At 42.6% G+C, this 27,779-nt stretch overlaps 1 protein-coding gene across 46 annotated transcripts in view; it reads left to right on the top strand.

Annotated features, from left to right (window-relative positions):
• Positions 1–27,779, top strand: part of SORBS2 (sorbin and SH3 domain containing 2) — a 395,454-nt gene that overhangs the window by 91,131 nt on the left and 276,544 nt on the right. For 2 of the 46 annotated variants that reach the window (XM_053254395.1, XM_053254445.1), the window contains exon 1: positions 19,966–20,563. The exons of 40 other annotated variants lie outside the window; for them this stretch is intronic. The gene's annotated coding sequence lies outside the window, so the exon portion shown is untranslated. Of the gene's footprint in view, positions 1–19,965; positions 20,564–27,779 lie in introns of those variants that run through there. 4 more of the 46 variants (XM_053254396.1, XM_053254442.1, XM_053254443.1 and 1 more) reach the window with 4 other exon arrangements.

The following is a 27,779-nucleotide window of genomic DNA, read 5'->3' as shown; positions in this document are numbered from 1 at the left end:
ATTAAGTCATTTTTGGAATGATTGGGAATTGTTGCACTTCGGGGAACCAAAGGAACAATGACCTCTTCATGAAAAGAATGTAACCGATAAAGCTGATCTGCTCTTTATCAGGTTGGCTCTTATAGCCATGTTATCAACCAGACATGTTAACATTACTGAGGCATGATGTGCAATGGTATAAATACCATTTGATTGAAGTTAGCTACTGCCTGTTCTCAAAAATGACTGTAAATTCTAATGCCACCCACGATGTCTGAACATTTAACAATGTCTGATCCATGAAAGATCTTTTGATGTATATGCTCTTCTAGCCTATAAGTTACTGTTTTGCTCCAACAAAACATATTTAATGAATTAATTTGCTATGCCTCTTATTTTCATCTTTTGAGCAGGCTAATGATTAATGATGTGATATTTCCAAGCTGATACAATTTCTACAAGGCTTCTGAACTTTGGTTTTAAGAGCTGGTTAATATTTTCCAAAAACAAAAAAACCAAAACTCTGCTGCCTGGAACTGGGAGATCTGAATAAAACTTGTGCTCACCCAGGAAAAACTCAGGTGGGGCCTAAGGTGGAAATTTCCTCCTTACTATCTTTCACATGGGTGGGAGAAGTTTATTAAAAAAAAAAAACCCAGAAAAGCCATTATTACTTAATTAGGCAATACAGGAAAATATTCTAAGTTTTGAGCCACTGAAAGAAATGATGCCTTAAAAGTCACCCTGAAGAGAGTTCTAGTTAATTTTCGATGAAAAAGAATGCTTTGCATTTTCTACAACTCTCCCTGGTCTAAATCTTTATGAGTTAAATGTAGGGATGGGGGCCACAGTTTAGTGCAAGAGCATCTGCTTTGCATGCAGAAGTTACAAGTTTCAGTTCCTGGCTTTTCCAGGGAGTACTCAGACTTCGGCCTGAAACCTTGGAGAACCTGTTGCTGGTCAGCTTAGACAATATTGAGCTACAGTAGATGGACCAATGAGAGAGAGAGAGAGAGCACAAATGCATGAACAAGCTCTACAGTGCATTGATTTCAGTGGAGTTTACCTTCAGGTAAGCAGGATTTCAACCTGAATGGAGTAAGTGGGCAGTACAAATTTGAGAGTGAATACAATGTAAAAGGACATGCATAGAAATGAGTATTCTCCTTGACCTCTGCTAATGGCTCTTTTTCTGTCCAGTTATAGAATTCTTTCCCAAAAGAAGTTTCCCAAGGTTAATCTGTTCAGACTTTTAAGAAAACATATGAATTTTCTAGGATGCTGGTCTATCTCTTTTGCTGTATTTCATTGATTTAATTGTTTGTGTCATAGTTATTAAATGGTTAGCCATCCTAAGTAGCAATGCTAAGTAACAATGGACAGGATAAATATTTTGACAGGATATGTGGTGGGGAAGAGAGATGCTCAATAAACATGATGACTTTAGTGGACTCATGGGGCACAATTAGGATTGCCAACTAATTGAAGTTATTCCTGGAGAGGTTTGTCGTGTCTCTGTGTGTGTGTGTGTCTGAAATTCTCTCTCTCTTTCTTTTATATCCATCTATCATGAGAGACAGAATGAATACATTTTTAAAGCTGCAAACATAACTCCATACAGGTATTTTCTGGATCTCAGAAGGATGCTGATAATAAAAACAAATGTGCAAGATATTTCAGCTTCCACTTTCCTCAGTTGCTCTGATATTATATAAAAGGTACAGCAGCTGCAGTAACAGTTATAGACTGTCCATGATGGAGTATTTAGCAAGCTTGGTCCTGTAAGGTGTCTGAATAAGAGTCCACTTACAAAAACCAATGTCGCTCACTGTGCTTCTCTTAGAGAGAAAGCATAGCACAAGTGAGATAATACTGTGCTGTACCTGTTCAGTTCAGTGGGACTTGTGCAGGAGGTTTCCTCATGCCCATTATGTTTTCTACAAATTTAACTTGACCTGTACAATGCTGCCACTTTTTCAGTGTGTATTAGGGCAACTTAGAGCAGGGCAAACTTCCAAATGATAGATATCTTCTTTGACAGACCCCTGTCTATATCATATTATTATTATTATTATTATTATTATTATTATTTCGATTTCTTTACCGCCCTTCCAAAAATAGCTCAAGGCGGTTTACAAAGAGAAACAACAAATAAATAAGATGGCTCCCTGTCCCCAAAGGGCTCACATTCTAAAACGAAACATAAGATAGACACCAGGAACAGTCACTGGAAGTACTGTGCTGGGGGTGGATAGGGCCAGTTACTCTCCCCCTGCTAAATAAAGAGAATCACCATGGTAAAAGGTGCCTCTTTGTCCAGTTAGCAGGGGTTGATTCTTAGGGATATGCCTAAGAATTTAACAGAACTATGCAGGTATATCTCTGTACCCAGCTCTGACTGTCAGTTGGGAAAGTAACTTGCAACACTTTTTAATGGTGCACAGCTGAAGTATTGTGGCAATTTGGATCAGCAAATGAACTGACTATGCTGTATTCTAATGGAAGCGCAGACAGAATTTTAAACAGTTGAAGCTCTGCTGAAGTTCAGTTATTGAGTTATACAGAAACCTATAGTTTTCCACAGCAGACAAAAGACTGCATATCTGAAATCAAAACAATATGTAGACTATGGCAATTCTCTTTGGCTTTTTCAGATTTTGGACTATCCAGCATCAAACCCTACCTGAAATTTGGGGGAGAGTTTTGACTTCCTAGAGTGTTATGTCCCCCTCCCTACCCCACCTCTCCGTCTTAAGGCATATCTATAGTGCAAATATGGTTTAACTGATTTCTTGTTCCAGGGGAACGTTGGGGTTTGTAGTTTTCTGTATGTATGGGAGAGGTGAAGATTTAAAAATAATTCTTAGCACCTGAACTAAACTGCTATTGGGGAAAAGTATAAGTGATGAAGAATAATTTTAAATAACAATAAATCAAAACAGGCGCAGCAGTAGATAAAACAGAGGCATAACATCGTATTCTAGAAGCATAAAAATTGTTCCAAGAAAGGAAAGTCTTGACCATCTGTCTGAAGATGGTAAGAGGAAAAATTAATCCTGCGAACTGTGATGCCACCACTGAGAAGACGTAGGCACTGATACCTGCCAATCAGGTTTCTGTTAATGGAGGGCTAGAGAGCAGGCCCCCGGAAGCTGACCTTTAGGGCCTGGGCAGTTTCACACTGGAATTTTTAAAAATACATAATTTTGCACTCAGGATGTGAGATGGTCCTCGCTAGGAAGATATGGTTGTTACTAGGGGAAGCATAAGCTCTTCCTTGACTTCACCAGCATCTCACAATGACATTAAAAACCAGCTCTCCTCTAAATACCCAGAGGATTGTATTTTTAAAAGTATATTTTAAACACAAAAGTTTTGGAAAACCAAGGTTAGAAACCAAAGGTGAAATTGGTTGTTAAAACATTTTAATAAACTGACATGTTACATCCTGTGGGTTCTTAGAGTTCTTTGAAGAGCAATACTAGATATCTTAAAATGGAACACTAACCTAGTCTGCAGCTCTCATGGGTGCGGTATGCATGGAATATAATAAAACATGACACTGTTGGGATGAGGGGCCAATGCGATGACAAGATAGATAGCCTCCTTTCGTAAATCCCTAGTTTGTAAACAAGATTCATGACCAGTGAATAAGACCTTTCCTCTAAAATCATTTTGACTGTATCTAGCTTTTCCAGTCTTTTTTTAAAAAACCAATTAAAATTTGGATTTCTCTTAAGTGCCGCTTGAAATACTCTAGGCAGCTTCTGCTATAAAAATTGTCTAATTTAGAAACACGCCCCCACAGCCACACTCACCCACCCCTCTACAGCTATATAAAGTACCTTACATTTCACATCTTATGTATGTTGTACATAAAATTTTATTAATCAAAGATTTTACTACTCTATTATAGTAATAAGCAGCTGGGTTAGCAGACATTAGGCTATCTGGACTCAAGCTGTTTAGGATTTTAATTTCTAAGTATCCTGACAACTATGTGGTATCCAGTGAAGATCTCAAAGGGACAAACTACACATGTAATTTGTGCCTTTCTTGCCTGTGTTTTAAAAAAGAAAATAATATGTGTGTGGTTGGGGTACAGTGCAAGTTGGAATTGCAGCGTGATTAACTCTTTCATCTGGCATGGTCTAATCTGGATCAAGCTTCCGTATGTGCTGTTTATCTGGCAGGAAGCTCCCATTGGTATCCCATTTAGGCTGAAATCCTGTGCATACTTACCTGGGAGTAAATCCCCTGCGATGCAGTAGAATTTACCTGTGAGAAAACATTCATAGTATGCACTGAATGAGCACATTATAGTAGTCTAATTTGGAAGCTATGAAGCCATGTACAAGTTGTTAGATCCTTCTCTCCAAGGAGTAGATGTGCTAGTGAACTGGTTAAAAGGCATTCTGTCTTTTATTTGAGTCTGAGCCCTGTTGGGACAGGGAGCCATCTTATTCCTTTTTCTCTGTAAACTGCTTTGAGAACTACTTGTTGAAAATCAGGATACTGTTTTTCAGCAAAGATCTCAAGCAGTTTACACAGAAAATAATAATTAAGATGATTCCCTGCCCCCAAAGGGTTCATAGTCTATTCCTAATAGTGTTTAGTAGCAGTGCCACATCCTTTGTTTCCCACACTTGAAATTTAAACTGCAAGCTCCTCAAGGTAAGGACATGGCTTTTATTCTGTTAATGAGTGCCCACGTTTATGGTGCTAGATTATAATATATCTTTCTAGCATTACTGCAGAATATGCTCTTCTGCAGGAGACGGAGGTTGCATTCAGATGTAACGGCTAACCGCAGTTAAAGGTGGCCAAGGTTCCAATTCTTAACTCCAAATTCTGCTGCAGATGTCCACTAAAATGCAGCCAGCCAAACTCCAGTTGCAGAAGGGGGGAGCCCCTCCCTGCTGCTTGGCCTCCGAGGCCGATCCCAGCCAGCTCCACAGCCAGACTCTGGGCAAAGCATCACCACGTCAGTGGGACAGCGGCAATTGGCTATGATCTTGAAGGGGTGTGCTGAGTGAGATTGTGCATTTTTGGAGTGCTCCACCCTCCATCAGCAGGGAAAGGGTATTAAAAGCCCTTTAAATGCCCTGCAGTGCCAGCACTTCTTCCACCAGCAATGGCTTTGCTCCCTTCCATAGCTCCGCACCCTGAAAGCACCACACAAGCACAGATTCTCCTATGGTTTGGGGGCTGGTGAATATCCACATTTTGCTAGAATGGGATATGCAGATGGGGGAGGGCTGAGGGGTCCGTCTCACCATAACCAGGGAAGATTTTGAGAGGGGTGACGCTGGCAAAGCTATCCGTCCAGATCCATTACAAATCTGCTGTCTGGCAGCTTGCTGCCCAGTGGGCTCACACTCTCATGAGAGGGCCAGTCTACTGGGGATATCGCTGTGCTGTGACTATTAAAGTGTGATCCCCACCTTAACTGAGGCGAGTTGAGCCTCCCACTTAACCACCAATGAACCCAAGGGGACCCCACTTTACTGTGACCCCAAACTCTCCATGGTAAAAAATAAAAAAGATTCTCCACTATCTCCCTCTCCTAGAATCCCTCAGAAGTCCTGCACACATCTGACACCCCATATGCCATAGCCTGGCCGTGTGCATGGCCGTGGAGTGGGCCAACTGGACGTACATTTATACAAATTCAAAACTCCCAGTTCTGCTCCGTCTGTGTGCCATATGCAGATAAGCAGTGTGGGGAATCGTGGGAGAGAGGGCACTTACCTCTTCTTCCCCCAACCCCAGGGCAGCGGGGGCAACTGCAAAGGTCACAGGTGATATGGTCAGGCAGCGTGCTTGTTTACATGGCACTTTGGCTTCTGTCTCTGGAATACCCCTGCCCACCGCTTTCCAACACACAGCAGTAGAGCACAGCTCTACCTAAAGCACCCATGGCCTAAAATGTTCATGAAGGAGCATAGTCCATATGGACTTTGGTAGCCATCCTCATCACAGAGGAAGAATCGTTCCAAAAACTGGATCGATCTTGATCCTGCTGGCCCTGCCCCCACTTCCCCATCCTTTTTTTGAAAAGAATAGAACTTGGCTGCTCAGGAGTCCCTTCTGGGGGTGGGTGCCTTTCAAACCCTGCCAATAGCACCCCAACCCAAACCATTTGCATGGACGGTGCAGACACTGGGCTGCGGCACAGACCCTAAGCCCATTCAAAACTCCCAGGTCCAGCCTGGCATGCCATCATATGCAGATTTCCCAGTGTGGGTATCAGCGGGATAGGTGATCTCCAGTTTCCAGCTTCCCTAGGATGGCAGTGTTGCCCCTGGGGGGGCAGGCAGGATGCATATCTATATAGGTGAGGGGGTTGGCAGGTGGCAAATTTTTGTAGCAGTTTTGCTGCGGTCCCCAAGAAGTGGTGTTGCTAGCACTGCTATTCTGTGGGCTCCCAGAAGCCTGTCTGAGAGCACAGGCTTGTGGTTTTCACTTTTAAGATGCTCAGGAGTCTCATGGGATCATGGGCTCCCCATTTGTTGGCATATTAGGGACCAGTCACTTAGCAGGCAGTGGGACAGTTGCCCCCAAATTCAACAGCTGCCAAACGAATTGAAAGGGGATTAGCTGTATGCCCTTCTCTATGTTTGGGAATGTCAAAGTAGACTCTGGAGTTAACTTTTGGGTTAGCCTCCTCTCAAGATCTTTCTGTCCCAAGACTGACCCCTTCCTCTGCAGTTGCCTCAAACTAGCTAAATCACCTCAGCAGGAAAGTCAGATAAGGCAGAGGGAATGCAACTCCCTTCCCATCACAAAAGAGCTAAGTGGGCAATAGGAACTCAGAAGTGTACTCATTAAAATTACTGATTGGTTTACTAGGTTCTTCTGACCTGAGAGATACCTTGCTTGCATGTTCATTCATTCTATTTACATATAGGTTGCTCTTGACCCATGCAAATCATTGTGTTTTATTCAAGCACAGCAAACACAGACAATGAATCCTTTTGAGATTCACCAGAATTGTCCTTCCCAGGAAAGAAGAGCAGCTGGAATGTTGCCTCAGGACACATTTTGGGCTATAATTGCCCCTGGTTCCTTGAAAGCTTCATTTTGTTTTTACATTGTGGAGTCACCTGCAGTTTGGATGCTAGACTTGGCACCGGCCATAACACCTGGCCATGTCTTGCTGTGCATGCCATCCACACTTCCAGCCTCCACATCAGCCTTCCTCACTGGCTCAATCTATCCAGCCCACCTTGCTGCTGTTAGAAACTGGCTGCATGAAAACAGACACCTTTTGGATTTACCCTTGCGGCATAACCCCCAAGCTGCTTATGGTTCTTCATCACCTGCTTCCATCCCTGAGGAAAGAGTTCGTTTGGTTGCGCCTGAGCCACAAGGGTCCAATCTCCACTAAGGCTCTAGGATAATCACTGCTTCCTCTATTGCTTGCTTTCTTAAATCCAAACACCTGTTTCTCTCAAGCCTCCTTTCTCTGCCCAGCTTGAAGGTTATTTTAATTTGCACACTAAGCTAAATGTCCTCTTTGCAGTTGTCTGTTTCATCTTGCAACATACTGTTGGTAGTAATATTGCTTTAATCAACTTGGTTATTCCACTGAACCCCAAATAAAACTTTGTTTTTGAACTTCAACCTCTCTGTCCGTTCATTTTCTTGTAACCAAAGTTTTGCACAAAAATTATTCTGACGTGGGACTTATACACCCCAGTTTGCTAATTCCCCACACAAAACCCTAACACATTTTGCTAATCACCCTGGAGCAGTTCCATTAACAGTGGAAAGCTGTCTCCAGGGTACCCCTCCCCATGGCTGCCATCAAAAAAGGAACCTTACTCTATTTAGAGCCCCAATGGCCTGACACTCTCGTGAGAGAGCTGTCTGTGGGAGAAGGGGACGTTCAACCCTCACATAATTTTGGTGGTTGTGGTTGGCAGTTCTTTCTCCTCCCCTCTGATGGTTCTTCTCATGAGTTGTGTGGGGTGCCCTGTGGCCTGGCACTCTCTGGTTTTTCTGAGTCTATAACCATATTCATCATAAAGGAAGACACCTTTCAGATGGTGGAGCATTGCTAGTCCAGCTGCCTGACCCTGCCCATGAGTAAGCCTGGAGGGCACAAAGTCCCCAAAAGGGAGAGAGGATGGGGCCCCCTCCGCAACCTTTCTGTGAAAAAGATAGAACTTGGCTGATCCTGAAATCCCTGCTTGTGATAGCTCTTCAGTCAGTCAGGCTTTATTATGGTCTTTGACCAATAGCACAACATCTAAAACAATATAAAATTTTAAACATAGCTATATTAATAACATAACTGCACATTGGATCTAACCATTAGTGAGCAGAGTGCAATGAAACTGTGTTGCAGAACAACAGAACTTTGCAACTGTATGTGTGATCATTGAATTCATATCTATTAGCAAATGTTTGATGTAGAATTTGTCCAATCTACCTGGCAGATTATGTAAAAGAGGGTCAATTAACCTTCACCTAAGGTCTTGATAAAAGACACACTGCAGGAGCACATGTGCAACTGACTCAATCTCATTAGAGTTACAGGGGCAATATCTCTGCTCAATTGGAATTCTACTGTATCTACCAGCCAAATATTCCAAAGGGAGGGCATTCATACAGACCCTCGAAAAGGCCCATCTGTGTTTGGGGAAAGATAGGAGAAATAATCTGCCAGGCAAGTTCTCATCACACCATTGAGCAGGTAGAAGCAGTTCTTCAAACCTGGACAGGAGAGCCTCCCAAAAATATTTGCTCCCCATCTGAAGAGGGATGCCCTGCACATGCTGGGTATCCCTGCCATGAGGAGGCCATTTGCCAGGGCATATCTGCTTCTGTGGATGGTGTAGGCACAGGGATCGGGTGCGGACCTTTAAACCCATTTAAAGTTCCTGGTCTGCACTGTCGCCTCTATGATTGTGGTTTGAAAATCGGTGTGAAACTGCTGTTATAGCTGAATTGGCAGTTGGACTTAACGCCTTGGTGGCCAAACTTCAGCTGTTGGCCGTAAACCTTAGAGATAACTGATGGTTCAAACTGGAGTTCAGCAAGTCAACGTGGAGTTAGCTTTCCACCCATAACTGCAGTTTTGTGCATTCAGGCATAAAAGAGTTACAATCTCGGCCACGATTAACTACGGTTATCCATTACATCTGTATACAGCCAAAATATGTATGGATAGTTCTATAAAAACAAAACTGAGGCAAACCCAAATGAGGCTTACAAAAGATCATTTTTATAGAATCTTTGTCTCATTTTAGCATATGTGAATATTAAAAAAACCCAAAACTGCTCAATTACTAGACTGAAAATATATCTGTGCATACAGTATGTATCCTGTAAAACAGGAAGGGAGACAGAACAAAAATTAAAATAAACCCTTAAAATAAGCCCATGCAATATAGCTTGATTGTACATCCTTTTGGGTTCAATACAGCATGGATTTGGATGACAGGATGCTTGAATAAATGCCAGAAGTCTCAAATGAGGGACTGTAGCAATAAAATACTTGAGTCTTGCTCTCAATACCGCCATTATAGCTTTCTGGAGAAGGAGTGGTTTGCTTGTTTTCTGCTCTGCTTTGGTGCCACTATCACAGATAGCCAAGAAGCACCATAGAAGCTATAAGCTCAATTATTTATCCTCACTACGATCCTGTGAGGTAGGATTGATGGCTGAGAGATAAGTGACTGGGCCAGAGTCACTTGGTGAGTTTCATGGCTGAGTGGGGATTTGAACTTTGGTCTCTTCAGTCCTAGTCCAACACTTGAACCACAATACTACGCTGGCTTTTTATAGCGTTAGGTTAGGTTGTGCTGTTGAGTCAGTGTTGACTCCTGGCGATCACAGAGCCATTTGGTTTTCTTGGTAGAATACAGGAGGGGTTTACCATTGCCTTCTCCAGCACAATGTAAGATGATGCCTTTCAGCACCTTCCTATATCGCTGCTGCCCGATATAAATTCCCCATAATCTGGGAAACACACCGACGGGGATTAAAACCTACAGCCTTCTCTCTAGGCAGGTTACTCCCCCACTGCGCCATTAGGTGGCTCTATAGCGTTACCCCTTTAGAATTAGGCAGTACCTTATTACTCAGAAGGAAGTCTTATGTTAATGAGGTTGTAATCCAGGCTCTGCTTTAGGAACTTTAGTGTATGCCTTTGTATGCGTAATGCTGAGGGGACCACCACCCTTTCTACTGAATCATATCCCAACTGCCAGTAGTGTGTGTTCTCAAGAATGTATAAGTGCATAGTTCACTCATGTGTTGTTCTTGGCTACGATTGCTACTTTTCCTGCTTCACTTTCCCCTTCTTACATTTCTAAAATGTTTGCAGTGCCCTGGCCTGGTTTCTGCAGCAGGTGAGAAGACACAAGTGTGAGATGTGTCATCTTGAGTCTCAGACCTGTTTGTGGCTAGCTATATTATGACTCTCATCTTGGTTCATTTACATGCTGTTTCCTAGTGTAAAGGAACTACACTAGGAAACAGAGAAAAGAAGTGAAACCCTTGGAGAAAAATTAGCACAATATAACAAGCTTCTATCATGGGTACAAAGATGTTTTATTCACAATTTATTTCAAATTGCTACCCAAAACAAACAAACAAACAAACAAAAAACACCACCTTTGGTATGTACATGTTCCCTGTCTTTATCTTTTCAACTCCAGTTAACTGAATAATGGAGCTATATGAGAAATCATAATAAAATACCATGGTTTTTGAACCTATCTTTTTGCATAGACCTTGTCATTGAGCTGATAAATGTTCTGCAGTTCTGTTAATGTTTTTCAGATATAGCTGCACATAAAGGGGTTAATCCAGTTACTAAATTCACCTTTCCTATTCCATACGCAATTGGGAGTTTCCCTCCACCAGTTTCCACAAGAAGATTAGCTTGTTTAGTGGCACATGTAAGGGATCGACTGGATCATCCCCCAACATTGTAATCTAATGAGGTATTGTTGGGGTATTCAATTACCTTCATGAATAATTATAGCAATTCTATATCTAGAAGGATTGTATTATTTCCCATAATTGCTGCTTCACTGGGATTTGCTCTTGTGGCATTTGCTGCCTAGGGCTGCCAACTGCATGCGAGGATTGACAGTCCTTTAAAAAAACCAATGTAACTGAACAGTTCATATTTATCTTGACAAGGGAGCTATAATCATTCTTTGTACTAATTTCACAAAACCCGTTTTCCAAAGTAAAGGAGAATAATAGCGCAAGAATGTATTCTGAAAATTCACACAGGGCTACAACTCTTCTATTGGTGTTGGATGGTACTGCAGATCATATTGGAGTGGGATTTGGAAGAACAGGGAAAGTCGCATAAGAACATAAGAACAGCCCTGCTGGATCAGGCCCACGGCCCATCTAGTCCAGCATCCTGTTTCACACAGTGGCCCACCAGATGCCGCTGGAAGCCACAGACAGGAGTTGAGGGCGTGCCCTATCTCCTGCCATTACTCCCCTGCAACTTTATTAAAGCAATAAAATGCAATAATGCATGATGTGTGGACAAAGGTATCTATCTGGAAAGAAGCTGTATGAAATGTCTGCCACTCTTATCCTCAAATTTAGGAGTGCTCGATACTATTGCTATGAGTAAAGTATCAAACAGGCAGCCAACAAGATTATTCCAAGCCTGTGATTTTTTTAAAAAAATGTATCTGAGTAGTAGCCATGGCAAATTGATTTTAATTTAGCTGAACATAATTAAAGTCTGGATTTTAATGTTCCTGCTGATGCCTTGTAAAGAGTTAATATCTTTCCACTCTCTCTGCACTTTGGGAACAGTAGGCCTCTAAAGCCATCCTGTTTGATAATGCTGAGGCAGTGCTTAGCTTCAAACTAGCACAGATCTTCCTGCATAACAGTTTCATTCTCCTGCTTTCTTCCACTTCATACATAGCCTAGTCAGTGGAGCTCAAACTCCTGAACCGGGCCCTTGTCTGCAAAATCTAGGAGCCCTAGAGATTTCAGTTCATGTGTCATGACTGCTTGATGTGGCAACTACTCCAGAGATTCTTAAGGAACTGTGCTGCCTCCATGTTCCATTATCATAAAGCAAGTGTAGATATTCCGTCGTTGGTTTTTGAGTAAATTAATCTGGGTTTGCTCTCAGCAAGCTGCTGCAGTGAGGAAAAGGCCTCACTTTTTGTTTCTGCGAGTGGCAGGATACACTAAAGGAAGTACTGCTCAAAGGATGGATTCTTAGCAATACCCCCACTTCCATTTCTGCATGACCCAGAAGCGCTACAAAAGAACACATGAGACAGTTCCTAAGACCTCTTCTCCTCTCTCAGGCTTCACACTGGCCTGGAGCTTTTAGTTCCAAATAGCTATGACAAAAATGCCACTTTAGATGTTTGCACTGTCAACTTAAGAGGAAAAGGACAAAATAATGGGTTAAAATGCACTCATGGTTGCTTCAGGGAGTATATTTTAATATATTTCCCCCTTCTTCCAGGGAGCAGTGCCTGGGGGACCCCCCTAGGAATCAGATTGGCTGGAACAGTTTGAGTAGTGGCTGTTCTAGCCAATAAGACCAAAACAGGAAGTTTCGGGCAGGGGAGGAGGGGCTGGAGGAAGCTCCTTGATCTAGAGCAGGGGTTCTCAATGTTGGGTCCCCAGATGTTATTGGACTTCAACTCCCATAATCCCCAACCAAAGACCACTGGGGTTGGGGATTCTGGGAGTTGAAGTCCAATAACATCTGAGGACCCAGTGTTGAGAATCCCTGATCTAGAGGATTCCCTGATTTAGAGGATTCCCTGATTTCTGGTTATTCTGATCTTTACTAGCATGTTTGCTTGGTGAGAGGGGGCATATAATCCCTGCTTTCTCCCTTCTTGACCCTCTTTCTAGCTTTTGCCCTTCCTCTCTGCTTTCTGCCTTTCTCCCTGCTTTTTTGCTTCCTGCCTTCTTCCCCTCACCCCGCAAAACTTTCTGTTTTCTCCTTTTGTCCTGCTTTTCTGCTCTTTCTGTTTTCCTCAGTGCTGGCAGGCTTGGGTAAATACCCAAGCCCACTGGCATGAAGGAAAGGAGCGGGGTAGGCTTCTGCCTCAATGACCAGGTTCTCCCCTGCTGCTCCTGCTCCGACGACCACCAGCCGCTACTGATACGTTCATTTAAAAAGTGAACCTGAATACAGGTTCCCTCAGATGCAGTTATGAAGTCTACTACTGTATGTCCATTGAGCATAATTTTATGAATATAGCTTGTGTATATGAAATACTAAACATCTGTCTAAAGCTTACTGTTTAGCCCGAGGCCAGTCTCCATGAACTAATTTATTTTATTTATCACTAGTAACTTTCAGCCCGTTAAATTAACGGGCACTAGTAGACCTTTGGGGCCAGCTAACTTTCTCTCTTCCTCCCCCTCCCCGTCTCTGGCGGGGCTGAGTGCGCCCACCGCCACCATCCGGCCCGGTCTCTCCGCCGCCGCTGCGGAGCCCGATGTTGGCCGCCAGCCCGCCGCCTCCTCCGGCTTCCCCCGGGCCCACTTCCCCCAGGCTCCGGCTTCCCCCGGGCCCGCCGCCTTCTCCGCCCTCCCCCGCCGCCTCCTCCCGCCCGGGCCCACTGCCTCCTCCGGCCGGGGCCAGTGCCACCCGGGGCCGCTGCCGCCTCACCTGGCTTCCCCCGCCGCCTCCTAGCTTCGCCTGGCCGTCCGGCGGCGTCCGCTTGTCCTCGGCCCACCCGGCGGCCGCCGCTTCTCCTCGGCCTGCCACTGCTCCTCCCCCTGCCCGGCAGCGGCCGCTTCTCCTCGGCCCGCCTCTTCGCTTCTCCTCCACCCACCCAACATGGCGGCCGGCACCCGCTCTGTGTGTCTCTCGCCGTGTTCTGCGCACACGCGCACCACGCATGCGCAGAACACCCGAAAAAGACACGGACACAGGTACCCAACCATTTTATTATATAGGATATTTATATACTGCCTGAGAGAGAGGTGTGTGTGTGTGTACATAATTCAAATTACAATATAAAAATAAAATAACAAAACAATTTCACAGAGTAAAACAAACAGTTTTTAAATTAGTTTTATTTTAAAAACCTGAGTGGGGCGGGGGTGGGGGGAAGCATGTCTTAAGGGTCTTTTTAAAAAACGATTAGAGATAGAGAAGCTCTTATTTTGACAGGGAGTTCATTCCAAAGCCCTGGAAAAGCCACAGAAAAGGCCCGGCCACGAGCTGCCACCAGACAAATTAGCGGCAACTGTAACAGGACCTCCCCAAATTATCTTAATAGGTGGCAGGATCCATGACAAAGGAGATGCTCTCTTAAATACCCTGGACCCAAGCCATTCAGGGCTTTATAGGTAATCACCAGCACTTAGTATTTCGCTCGGAAACATATTGGCAGCCTGTGCAGTTCTTTAAAATCTATGTTATATACGCCGCCTAGAAATGTACATATCAGGCAGTATAAAAATATGATAGATAGATAAATAAATAAATAAATTATATGTTCCCTTCGGGTTGACCCAGAGACCAGTCTGACTTCCACATTCTATACCAGTTGTAGTTTCGGGACTATGTACAAAGACAGCCCCACATAGAGAGCATTAGTCAAGCCTGGAGGTTACCAGCATATGTACTACAGTTTTAAGGTCACTTACCTACTTTGCATATATATGAAACCTGTGATGCTGTTGAGGCAGCACAGAGCTGCCAGCATGGGCAAATAGTTGATGCTACTGACTAGTAGTACCAATTTTAGTATATGTGCTGCTGAAGCAAGCACTACTAACTAGTATGCATTAGCACTCTGTTTGTCAGCCTGATGCCATTTAGAGATTGTTGTGAGGATTATGTTAGGGATATGCGAAATGTTTCGGATACAAAATGTTTTGTACCCAAAACAGCCTGTTTCGGATGTTTTGTAGACAAAACAAAACACCCATTTTCCAGATCCAAAAGTTTTGTATACAAAACAAAACGTCCCTGTTTTGGCTACAAAACGTTTTGTTGTTTCGGACCTCTATTTTGTGGTGATCTCTGAGTCAGTCTCCATTTTGTGTTTGACATCTCTTTGAATTTCCCACCCTTCCAGCCTTCTGATCGGTGACCTAAATCATGGGCTAACCTGCTGACAATTCCCTCCTTGTTCCCCATTGGCTCTTTTGCTTCTTGCCACTCTTTACTGACCCCACATTGGCCAGGGGAAGGATTGCTAACCCATGGGGTGCTGGGTTGTGTTGATTCTGTGGTGTTCTGAGTGTAGATTTTCTGGTAGCATATGAGAGTGGATTCTTGTTTTTCACTGAAAATCTCATATGCTACCAGAGAATCTACAATGAACACCTCAGAAACAACAAAACCCAGTACCCCATGGGCTTGTGGGTATGGGGGTGGTTGGCACCCTATGTGCACTACACAACCCCTCACTCTGGGCAACCCCAGTTCCCCCCAAGTGGAATTATGGGGCTGCTGAAACCTAAACCTCCATTATTCCCTATGGGAGAAATCTTAAGACACACAAACTTCATCAAATCACAAAAGATCAGCCCTTTGCCCAATTTCTTTGAAACAATTCTGGAAGTTTCCTTGCCCCCATTGGGCACTACCACCCACCACACTCTGCTCTGGGTCATCCCTTTCCCCTTGATTTGAAGCGATACATTTGCTGGAATCTCCATTATTCCCTATGGGAAAATTCTTAAAGATGTGTAAACTTTAAAAATTCACAAAAAATCAGCCCTTTGCCTAATTCCTTTGAAATTTGGCTGCTAGCTCCCACCACCACCCCCCACTCTTTTTGCCCTGGGACCCTTTTTAAAAATCCAAATCGATTCGGATTCGGAAAATTCGGCTACAAAACAAAACAGGGCTGATTCGGATTCAGAAAATTTGGGTACAAAACAAAATGGGGGTGTTTCGATTTGGATACAAATCGAAACAAGAAAATTCCAAAATGCACACCCCTAGATTATGTAATAGGTTTTCTTGTCATCCCTCTCCCCACCCACCCCAAACTCTTCAAACAGAGCAAAATACAGTAAAGTTGTGCCATTGAGTCGTGTCGACAGTACACAACTAAAATAGTTTCTTTTCACACAGAAAAACAGCCACAGAAGCCATTTGTGCTACATACATTCAGAAAGAGACACTCTTTTGTTCTGTTCAAAGAGTTTGGGAATAACCAGAAATCAGGGAATCCTCTAGAGCAGGGAGCTTCCTCCAGCCCCTCCTCCCCTGCCTGAAACTTCCTCTTTTGGTCTTACTGGCTGGTCTACCTAATTAACCCAAGTCCAGCACTCTATTCACCAGACCACATTAACACCTCACTCACTATCTTATTTATTATTATTTTATTCAATTTCTATACCGCCCTTCCAAAAATGGCTCAGAGCGGTTTACACAGAGAAATAATAAATAAATATGATGGATCCCTGTCCCCAAAGCGCTCACAATCTAAAAGAAATATAAGATAGACACCAGCAACAGTCACTGGAGGTACTATGCTGGGGGTGGATAGGGCCAGGGCTAATTAGGTAGACCAGCTTGGCCAGGAAGCTCAATGGGTATCCCTATTCAGACATGCATGCTGTACATGTGTTCAGGTGTATGTACGCATGCACATGTGTCTGTGGGGTGGTTTGGATTAGACGGCCTATAGTAAACAAAATAAGCCTGAGGTTGTGCCAAGATCATGCTCACTGTTGCATCACATTCCTTTATCTTTTGTGTGTGTGTGGGGGGGGGGCATGTTCATCATTTGAATTGTTCCTCTACACGAGTTCCAAATTCAGAGCACATGTAGAGGGATGATGCAGATGATCAGCCCCCCCCCATGATAAAGGGATGTGCCCTGAAGGTGTCAACATGTCCTCCACCAACTTAATAGAAGTTGCACTCTTGGCACAACCCCTTCCTTATTGTGTGTGCCAGAAGATGTCTCTTCTGCATCAGCTCTGTGTAAATGACTGTTAATGTGCCCTTTCAAACGTGAGCCTAAGTGCAGGACCCGTCAAATGCAGGGCACAGATTGGAAGTTTTGTGTTCTAGAGTATGTATTCTGAAGTGAAGATAATGTGTGCATGACTTTACATGCATACACCTAACCCCTGCTAACTGAGCAAAGAGGCACATTTAGAAGTGGTAATAAAAGAAGGGGGTAAGCAACTGAACCTATCCAACCCCATCCACAGCGCAGTGTCTCTCCAGTGGCTATTGCTAGTGTCAAACTTAGGTTTCTTTTTAGATTGTTAGCCCTTTGGGAACAGGGAGCTGTCTTATTTATTACTTTTATGTAAACTGCTTTGAGAAATTTTTGCAAAGTGGTGTATAAATATTTTTTGTAGTAGTACAGCTCTTGTGTACACACATACAATTTGTACACAAATTGTGTGTGTGTTGAACATAATGTGTGAATAGAGCTGTTATTAGCTCTGTTACTAGCCTCTTGCAGTAGGATCGGTGTGAAGATACAATGAGAGGGACAGATACTGAACTCCTCGGAGGATGGGTTGGACATTTTACCAAGAGCAGCCCACACAAAATGGTGGATGAGTGACAGCTCCAGGGTATTGCATAATGACCCTATTAAAGTTGGTAGCACCCCTGAGAGGTGTATAGGACTCTGTAGGGAAGTATACATTTACTGTATTCTTTACAACTAGGTAGCTCCTAAACTAATTGCAGCGAAGTGGTATTTTTAAAAGTGATGCAAAGTAATTACATGTCAGTAATAAATTGTGGAAATTGCTACATGCACATCTGCCAGCAGCTTTTGAGTCAGCTGCAGAATCAGCAAATTGCTATGAAAACAGCGACCATACTGGTCAGTGCCCATGGGCCATGATTCAGGAAAGAGTATTTGAGTCATAATAGCTGGCAATGATTTTCATTTGAAACTACTGAGGTGCTTAGAATCAGCTGCTCCCCCATCCCCATTTAAGGAATGTCCTATCTGCATATAATAATTTCCCTGCTTTAGAATGTTATTGGAATAAGAGCCAGCAAAAGAAAAACACAAAACATAATTCAGGGGAATAGAAAGCTAGTTTTCTGACCATTATTACTTTATGAAAAGCACAATTTACAGATGGTTGAAACAGATCATAAACTAAGAAAATAGTTTTTAAAAGCCCAGAACAAGCCATTACATTAGGTCAGCATATTAAGCAAACATATAACATTGCACCATGCAAAGTGTGCGCAGCTCCCGAACCCCAAGACCAATCAATGTGGGTCATTATATTCCTGAGTGGGATATTCAGTGTAAACTGTGGGGCTTGCTGCAAGGGCTCCAAAAAGTGCTTCTGTATATCTGTATGTGAGTTGATGTGCATTACTCCCCTACACCCCATACAAAAGAAATCCTATGACCCTAGGCTTATCTAGTCCAGCATCCCGTTTCAAACAGTGGCCCGCCAGATCCTCTGAGAAGTCCACAGGCAAGAGGTGAGGGCATGCCCTCTCTCCTGTTGTTGCTCTCCTGCAAGTGACATTCATAGGCATCTTGCCTCTGAGGTTGGAGTTGTCCTGTAGCCACCAGACTAGTAACCATTGATAGACCTGTCCTACAGGAATTTGTCTAAGCCCCATTTAAAGCCATCCCTCAGATTCTTTCAGAGGCCTCATTTCTGCACAACTACCACAGGGCTCTATGGGTGCCAGGAGTCGAAATCAACTTGACGGCACACTTTATTAAATTTGCCTCGTATTTTGCTTTAGGTGAGATTCACTGGAATTCTACTCATTTTGTTTGTTTAGAAATGCCACCTTCTTTGTTAGAACTCCTATGCCTTTGGCAGTTGTCACAGGCAGAAATTCAACAGGTGAAGCTGTTCCCATATGTGCATTTTATTCCAGGTAAGGCTTAACTTTTTAAAATTCTGTGTGCCATGACCGATTTAAAGGCATGAGAGCCCCGCCAGAAAATTATGATGACATGGCTGCTCTAAATAGCAGGAGCACTGCATATATATTAAACGACAGAAACAAATGTTAGGATTTCCTGTTATATCCGTTTAGAATAAACAGTGGACAATAGTGACTGTCTACTCCCCCCACTCCATGAAAGAGGCGGCTGATGAGCGCGGCTCTGGGGGGGGGAGTGGTGAAAGGTACCTTTAAAAGACTTCACTGCCGATACCAGCGGCGGCACCTGGAAGCTGCTGGGAGCAGTGACACCCAGCCCAGTTTCCTGGGCACTATGCTAACCATGTAAATAGCTGCTGCGCATGCGCAGAGGCCAGATGAGTGCAGTACCCGGGACAGCCACCGTGTGGGATGCCAGGCGGGGCACTGCTGTTCCTGGCAACTTCTAGGTTCTGCCGGTATTGACAGTAATGTCTTTTAAAGGAACCTTTTGACCCCCCCCTTCTGCCGCCCACACCAGTCACCTCTTCCCTGTAGCATTTACTGAACAGCATTCAAAGAATGGTTGCTATAACAAATTGCTGCAAAATAAAATATACTCTTGATCGTGTTTAGAAACGTCCCTGATCATGTGCATTCCCATAGACATGCAAGAGGCTATTCTAATAATAAGCAGTCTAACTGCCTTATGAACATTTTACAGTAATCGGATCCACTTTCTCCACTTGCCAATGTGTACAACTACAGCAACTCCCCTCACAGAACTTGTTATAGTGTGTCTGCACTCACACTGGCATCTTTCTTTTTTTAAAAAGTCTGTATTTATTATGGAGATAGGGATGCAACATTGCCTAGTACTATACAGCTTTTCTGCAAATAACCAGGAATTTATCACCCCCAAATTTAATGAAAAACTAGAAAAATCCTGTGTTTAAACCCTCATCATAGCTATAAGACAAACAGCAATTAACCTTTTGTGTTGACGGTGTTTGTGTGGTAGTGGGGGGGGGGATCTGCACATGATCAACCATGCTTGGTGGATAAGTTGTTGCTATGGCTACAAAAAGCTAGTGGAACCCAATGAGCTGTCTAAGGCAGTGCTGAAAGGACCAGCCATTTTGCTGGGGAGGGGGGAATAGCATATTATGCTGGGCTTTACCATGGAGTAAACAACAAAGGGGGGGGGGTCTTGAGAGGAAGCTGAAGAAACAAGCGTATTAGAGGCTAATTAACAGAGCAAGGAATGCATCCAAGCTGCCATTTTAACAAGCTGTCGGTTGCCGCTGTTGGCTCCTGAACAGAGAAAAGGTGGAATGCAGTGTGATAAATACTGCATATCTCCTGTCCAAAGGCACTGGGGCTGCCTTTGTATGCGTGTCTTGCAAAAGCAAGGCTCCTCTGCAATGTTATCTCGACAGCTCGCCTGTTGTTCTCAGAGTGAAAGCTGGTGACCCAAAAGAAGGGTGTTGCCCTCTCCTAACATTGATCTTGTACGCTGCTGCCTTATAGGAGCGCAGCAGCCGCCCTGACTAAGAGCAAGCAAGCAAGCAAGCAAGCAGGTGTGCGGCTCAAGACGGGCTCTCGTAGGCTGTGCGAAAAGAAGCAGCAGCAGCAGCAGCCGCCGCCGCCACCACCACGCTTTCAGGTTTGTATGCACTTCCTATTACCAGATTGCTGGTTTGGAAGCATCTGGCTGTGGATTTAGTCGGAGAAGAGGCTGCTGCCGTGCGTCTAAGCTGCTCTGGAAGAGCGGTAAGCTTTTGTTTGCTTGTTTCCACTTGATATCCTCCGAGACCAAGGTGGTGTATATATCACTTGCATGAAGTTTTTGTGCCTTCTGCGTCGGTTTTACATCCAGTTCCATGGGTGATCTTATTTTTAAAAAATCATTCACTTTAATACAGAAATAATTGCAATGCCAGTTCTCAGAAGTGCAAGCTAGTATTTGCTGTTGAAGAGGATCCTCACCATTCCCTATGCTTCCTTTCCTTCTCTCTCTTTCACATGTGCTTATTCGCATAGGCTTTATGCATTCAAAGTGGCTCCTCTTCATAATTCAGAGAGTGTTTACAAAAGCAGTATTTTCGGACTTCAGCGAGTTCCAAGTATAAAATCTCAAGCCTTTGTATTATTCCCTATTGCAGTGTTCACACTTTGCTCAGCTGTAATGTTGTTATAACTGGATTAAAAGAAAGCCACCTTCTTTCCCCTTCCCACTAGCTCTTGTATTGTATTATATGCCATTGTATTGTATGTAGGTCATAAGGGAAAGCGGCGATTGCACTAGTTTTATGGACTGCACGCCCCGTTGCTGTGTTTGATTAGTTTCTGATGTGAGTAGGTATGAGAAACAGCTCACACCTCCTTTTCAAAGAGCTCCCGCATACCATACCATACACACACAGAGCACAACACACCCATTGTATGCTTCGGTTTGGAGTTGACTTGCAAGAAAGGAAGCCAGCGCTCCACATGGACCACAAATGCTGCTAGTGGGGAAGAGCAAAACTCGCTTTTGAAATGAAGCCTTAGTAACATTGCTTGTTATGAGCAACGGGAACAAAGGAAATTAAGATACTGTACTCGCATGGAATGCCTATAGAAATACTTTTGACAGGACGATTCTAGTCTAGCGTGTGCCTTGGTGCTAATCCTGCAGGCTTCCATTACTATATGAATTGCTCCTTTATTCAAGATTCACCTGGTCAATACAACTACAATCTGTTGATAGAGCATAGACCAGATGATGTTTAAGTGATGGTAAGGGACAGAAGTGTACTAGCTCCAGATTACTAGTAATGTGTGTTGGCCGTCATTTTTGGCTGCTTAGAGTGATGTTGAAAACTTGGAATGTATTCAATGTACTGTCCTAGAATACATACATTTCTGAGATGCCACAGGGCATTCTTTACACTTAAATAATAGAATCAGTGCTAGATTAAACATTACAAATGACTGTACTTAAGTAGATTAGTAAATAGGTAACAAAGGTGGTTTTATGTGCTGGTGAAGCAATCATGTGTCAAAGTCCAATACATTTTCAAATGTCTTTGCGGCATATATTTGTACACTTGTTAAAGGAGATGGGTGCTTGTTGTACTTGCCTTGTACAGAATTGCATATTCTGTTTTGGGATATCTTGTCCTTAGCGGAGCATCTTGTGGTGGTGGTGGTATTTTCTCCCAAGCACTTCCTTTCTTGAACTGTTCTGTGGTGTGTTTTTGTTTTGTCTGTTGTTGTATGTCAAGGTGTTGAGGGGCTAAACCAGAGTTTTTCCTTGTACATACTTACAGTATCACATAGGTTTGGATGACTTAACATGTATTTATGCGTTCTGCCTTGTGCCAGGTTTACTGTTAACATTAAGGGCTCTTTCATACACTACAAAATTCTTACAAGGAAGGCATTTTTATGTGGGGATTTATGTAAAACCTCTGCATAGATTATGATGTATGGTGTTTGTACATAGAGTTTTACTGTGTGTTTATATGATGAACGCATCTGGGAAGCTGTGGCCAATCTCATTATTCCAGCACACATACAGGCTGTGAAAATGGCATGTATGACCGTCACATGTTACAATCTATATCTGAGTGTTACATTTATTCTGACACAGGCCTTTCCTGTTGGAATTTTATAATATGCAGGAACAGACCTCAGTGAAAAGTTTTCTCCTAGAACAGTATTTCTGTTATATAGAACAGTACTGCCAAGAACAGTATTTGACTGTTTACACTGACCAGACCATATTTTAAATACTTTTTAAAAAGCTTTTAATAGTACACCAAAGTAACGCTCTCAAGAACTGATCTGTTCATTCAGAATTTATTAATACAGAAAAATCCTTCAGGACTGTGCTATCTTCAGAGTTCCACAAATGCATTCCCCAAGTTGTGATCACCAAGAATTACTAAGCGATTGTAAACATAATTTCAGTAGAATATGAGATATCCCTTTCTCCAAGTTCTCCAGGCGGGGGGGGTGTTACTCACTTCATTCCAGGTGGAGGAGAGTTGTCCCTCCAGTCCTCCAAGTCCTCAGGCATGTGCCAACGACTCGGGGAGGAGTAGGATAATTTTTTCACTCGATGTTAGGCTATGCAGCTACTCAGAAACAGTGAAAATCCCTCTTTCTTTGATGTGCTATCTTCAAATCATGACACAAAGTGATCCAAGTGCTTCCAAGTGTCTTCAAATCCCAAGAACAAGTGAGAACTCCCCCCCCCCCTCGAAACTTGCTGTGCATGCTAGGGAATTTGAAAGGGTACCATAAAGACTAGCTACTAAGGGCAATCAATTTGTGTACCCCTAACCACTTCAAAATCTAGGTAAGGGTTTCCGTGCTTGAATCTTCCCTATGTGTTAAAATCCCTGCCCATATGGAGGAAGATGTACTGATACATTGGGTCTTGAGATCTTAGCATTCTGCTTAATAGTATTCCCCCTGGTTGCTGTGGGACCACTTGTAATACAGTAAATAATTTTAGGACTGTGGCCAAAGAATGATGGAAGGAGATAATAATATATATCTTCCAAATGATTAGAGAAGCTACTAACTTATATCAGTACGTTGATGTATTCACTTGGGCACGTTTAAGTTCTTGCTTTGCACACTATATTGCCTTTTATTTTTCTTAGCAGAGCTGCATTTTCATGCTTCTGACGACTTCATTCTCCCACTATTCAGCTGCCTTTATTGGACCATTTTGGTCATCTGCATATTAAACAGTTGCTATGTTAATCTTTAAAATACTCTGATCTTGCAATTTGCTTTGAGGAGGGTTGCACCTGAAGGTTACTGGGAACTGAGAACTATTGATCTGCTAGTACTTTGAATAATTTTCAGCAGGTTTTTTAAGGAAGTATGTGCACATGAAGATATCAAACCATATCTATCTGTCCTAGTGTGGTCTACTCTGAGATCTCAGACAATTATCTTTTCCCGTTTCTGATATCTGATATCTTTTTAACCTGCTTTATGCAAAATGTGTGCCCTAGTACTCAGAAAAGAAGCCCACCCCCTGTTATGTTTGTATATGTAGGAAGAATAATAGGACCTTTTTAAATCTTTGGAATGGTTTTTGGAGATGAGTATAGGGGAAAAGCAGAGGACAGACTGAAGGCAGCTGATCCAAGAGAACTCTATATGAACTGTTGCTCTGATAAAAGCCTAGAGCAGACTGCACCCCACCTCCTTCCTTGTCTGTGGCCTTCTCCAGGGAGGATAGGGGGTCATGGCTGCAGGTTGTAACTCTCATCTTAAATCCAGACCATCTTGGAATTTTCAGAGCTGACTGAAGGTTTTAATCAGGGTTTTTCACATCTATAGCCAAGGCTCTAGTCTCTGCACCAGTTTGACATTTTTGCTGCTGTTACTTTCCTAGAGTTTTTTAGCAAATGCTAGATGAAATTCTCCCCCCAGGGAGTTGCCAAAACCAAATACAGGTAGCCCTCGTTATCTGTGGTCCTGGCACCCGCAGTTTCTCATATCTGCAGTCAGCCAATGGAGATCTGACCTCATTATATATGTTTTAAAAATAGTAAAAATCTGCCTATACGCGGTTCCTGGGTGGCCAGAAATGATACCCGAGGTCATTTCCAGCCACCATTTTGCTGAACGGAGCCATTTTGTGGCTCTTTAGTTTTATTTGTTTGTTTTGTTTTAAACAACCGATGATTTTTTGTGGAAAATCAGTGGAATTTGGGGGGCGGGGTTGTGGGGCATTATAGGACAGTTGGAGAGCATGGTACATTACTTCTTTTCTCTTATTTCTGCCTTTTTACCTCCAGGAACCTAACCTCCCAATCCCCATAGGGTTAAGGTCTCATTACCAATGGTTTTGTTATCCATAGTTGTAACCAAGAACAGAACCCCCACAGATAACGAGGGTCACCTGTATGACCATATTTCAAAAGCATTTAAAGTTCTTTGTATCTGGATTGGCTTTTGGCATCTGAGGCTAAGCTGGAAGATGGCATAATGGTAGGTTACATTTTAGGCTGATTAGAACTATCCTCTTATAGAAGTCTTTTGTGTAACATATAAGGTCCATAAGATGACAATTTATCAAATGGCACTGTATCTTGGTGTGTATATGATCCTGTTAAGTGGTAAAGAAAATCTTTGCACTCTTTTATACCAGATCAGAAATTCAGGGAAGTGGTAAGATTCTCCTTATCATCATTTGGCAAGATAATGCAGTGCACCAGTTCACCAGGTGGTTCCCTGTGGACCAATACGTTGCACTTACTGTCATTTGTATTCACACAATGTTGCTTCTTTGCCCAGCCTTTGCATGTGGAACTCACGTTTAATGAAATGTTGGGCTTATACGGATTTTATGGGTCCATGAGTTATACAGAGGCAACATCCACAGGAGGAGTTCTTTATTGACAAGTGGTATGCATTTTGCAATTTACTGGTTTGTCAATATGCTCATTTTACGTGGCAGTGATTACAGACACTGGTAATTGCTCTCTAATGCCTCACTGAGATGGTAAATCTGTATCTGGGCTGTAACCCCTCAGACTGCAGGTGGGGGAATGGGTATCACATAATTGAATGCCTCTCCTTGTGTGCCCCCCCGTCCCCCGTCCCCCAACAAAAAACAAAACAAAAAACCTTTGACATGGAAAGTAATGAAGGCTAGACTAGAACTCTTGTGCTTCAAATGCTAGTTTTTAGTGTAGGGACAATATTTGTGTATGGAGGAACATTCATTCTGTGATCTCCAACCTACCAGCTGAAGTGATGCAGCCTAGCCCCAGCTCAAGGTTTACCACCTAGAGTGAGAACTAAAAATATCTATCTCTAATAGTTGAATATCATACGACTATGGAAGTGAAAAAACATCAGACAAATGGTCAGGTGAAAGATATCTATGAAGGAATTCCTCTGTGGATTTAGTGCTCTAGACATTACCATTCTGAATAAAGTTTAAATACACAACACAGCAGAACAATAGGGAAGAAAAGTAGTGGGATAATACAAAGTGATAACTCATCAAGAATTAAAATGTTGCTTATCACTATTTGGACTAGCCCTTCATTTTCTCCCTGTGCATGATTGCTCTCTTTTTGCTGCTTTCTTATGTGAACTCTTCAGTTTAGTATATGGAACTTGAGAGATTTCCCTAGCAGCTTGTAAGGAGCTACTGTTTGCTATGTTTCAATCTGTTATATGATATCCTGTCACTAAGTATTAATAATTGCAAATATTCTCTCGTGTGTGGATAATAATGTTCAATAATACTGTGTTCTGTCATTAGGTTCAAATTTCTTTGGTCTTTCTTGCCCATAAGGACGAATGCTCTGTTATGCCTCTCCTCCTCTGCAAAAGAAAGAGGAAAGAAAAGATAGAAAAGATCATATGTTCCCATTCAGACAAGGAGCAGGTGTAAAACTAACCTTTGTAGAAGTCTGCCGCTAGATTCTGTAAATTCACCTTCTTCTATGTACTCAAGAAGGAAGGAAGAACTTTAAACTTGTTCTTGTTGCTATTCCAACATATTTCAAATACAAATGGAGAGGCTGATTCATATTATCCTTGATTTGGCTTGTGTTTTATCTGTGTTGACTTCCCTGCTCATTTGAGTGGGTTTGCCATGTGCCCAGACTTCTCTCACAACTGATTATGGATGTGCAGGAGATATGGGCATGTGGATGACCATTTAAAAGAGCAGTCACCATGTGGGATTTGCACATACAAATTAACCCTGATTAAAAAGAAATGCCATATGCATTGCACAAATCATTTCTAAGGCTTTCTGTAGTGTTGGAGACAAACATGAAGTAAAAACGGAGTGAACAATGTCTGAAAATCTACAAATCTTAAAACTATTGTGATAGCTATCATCATTGATTTGTGTTTTTGCACATGCAAAAAATATAGTCTGCGAGAACTCAATTAGCAGTGTTCCTCTGCTTAACTGAGCAAAGAAAGAAGAGCAAAAAAACCAGTGAACAAAAAATAAATGAACCAACTCTCAACACACTGAAAACAATCAACTGATATGGAATAAACTGATATGAAATATGTAACAAAGATAGTTTTTATGAAATTGACAAAGCCGCCTGGCCAAATGTAGACACTCAAGACAGGCGTGACGCCGAAATGGTGGTAAAGTGACACCTTATCCTATTGTGGTCAAACCACATAGATTGCCATTCCACAGTGAAAACATAACACATACAGAAATTAAATAACTGAATTCAACATAGAAATGCAGCATACAGAACCAATAAATCTACAGAACAACAAAAATATGAAAAACCGATAAATGGTATGTATAGGTATCCAGGCAGAGTCCAAGATGTTTTCCAGATAAGGAAATATAATAAGTACATACAGTTCAGGTCATGAGTCCTTGAATAAAATAAAAAGCAAGCAACATGCTCTGTGATGTATGCGGTATGGATCATAAGTCCTTAAATCATCATAAGTCCTTAATACAGGAAAAAGCAAGCGACATGCTCTGTGATGACTGATAGTAGATGACAAATCAAATAGGGGAGAGCACACTACAGCACCCTGGGATAAGTAGCTGCTTCACAAGGCGCTTCATCAGGGGCTGTTTCCCATTGATACAAGATGGTTCTGTATGATGCATTTCTATGTTGAATTCAGTTATTTAATTTTTGTGTGTGTTATAAGATGTTTTCACTGTGGAATGGCAATCTGTGTGGTTTGACCACAATTGGATAATAACAATAGCAATAGCACTTACATTTATATACTGCTCTATAGCCAGAGCTCTCTAAGCGGTTTACAGTGATTTAGCATATTGCCCCCAACATTCTGGGTACTCATTTTACCGACCTCGGAAAGATGGAAGGCTGAGTCAACCTTGAGCCCCTGGTCAGGATTGAACTTGTAACCTTCTGATTACAGGGCAGCAGTTTTTTTTACCACTGCGCCACCAGGGGCTCATATTCTATGTGATAAACACCTTCTATGATAAGGTGTTTAT

Source organism: Hemicordylus capensis, chromosome 5, assembly GCF_027244095.1.
Source record: "Hemicordylus capensis ecotype Gifberg chromosome 5, rHemCap1.1.pri, whole genome shotgun sequence".
NCBI classification, from domain to species: Eukaryota; Metazoa; Chordata; class Lepidosauria; order Squamata; family Cordylidae; genus Hemicordylus; species Hemicordylus capensis.
This window is presented reverse-complemented; position numbering and strand designations above follow the sequence as displayed.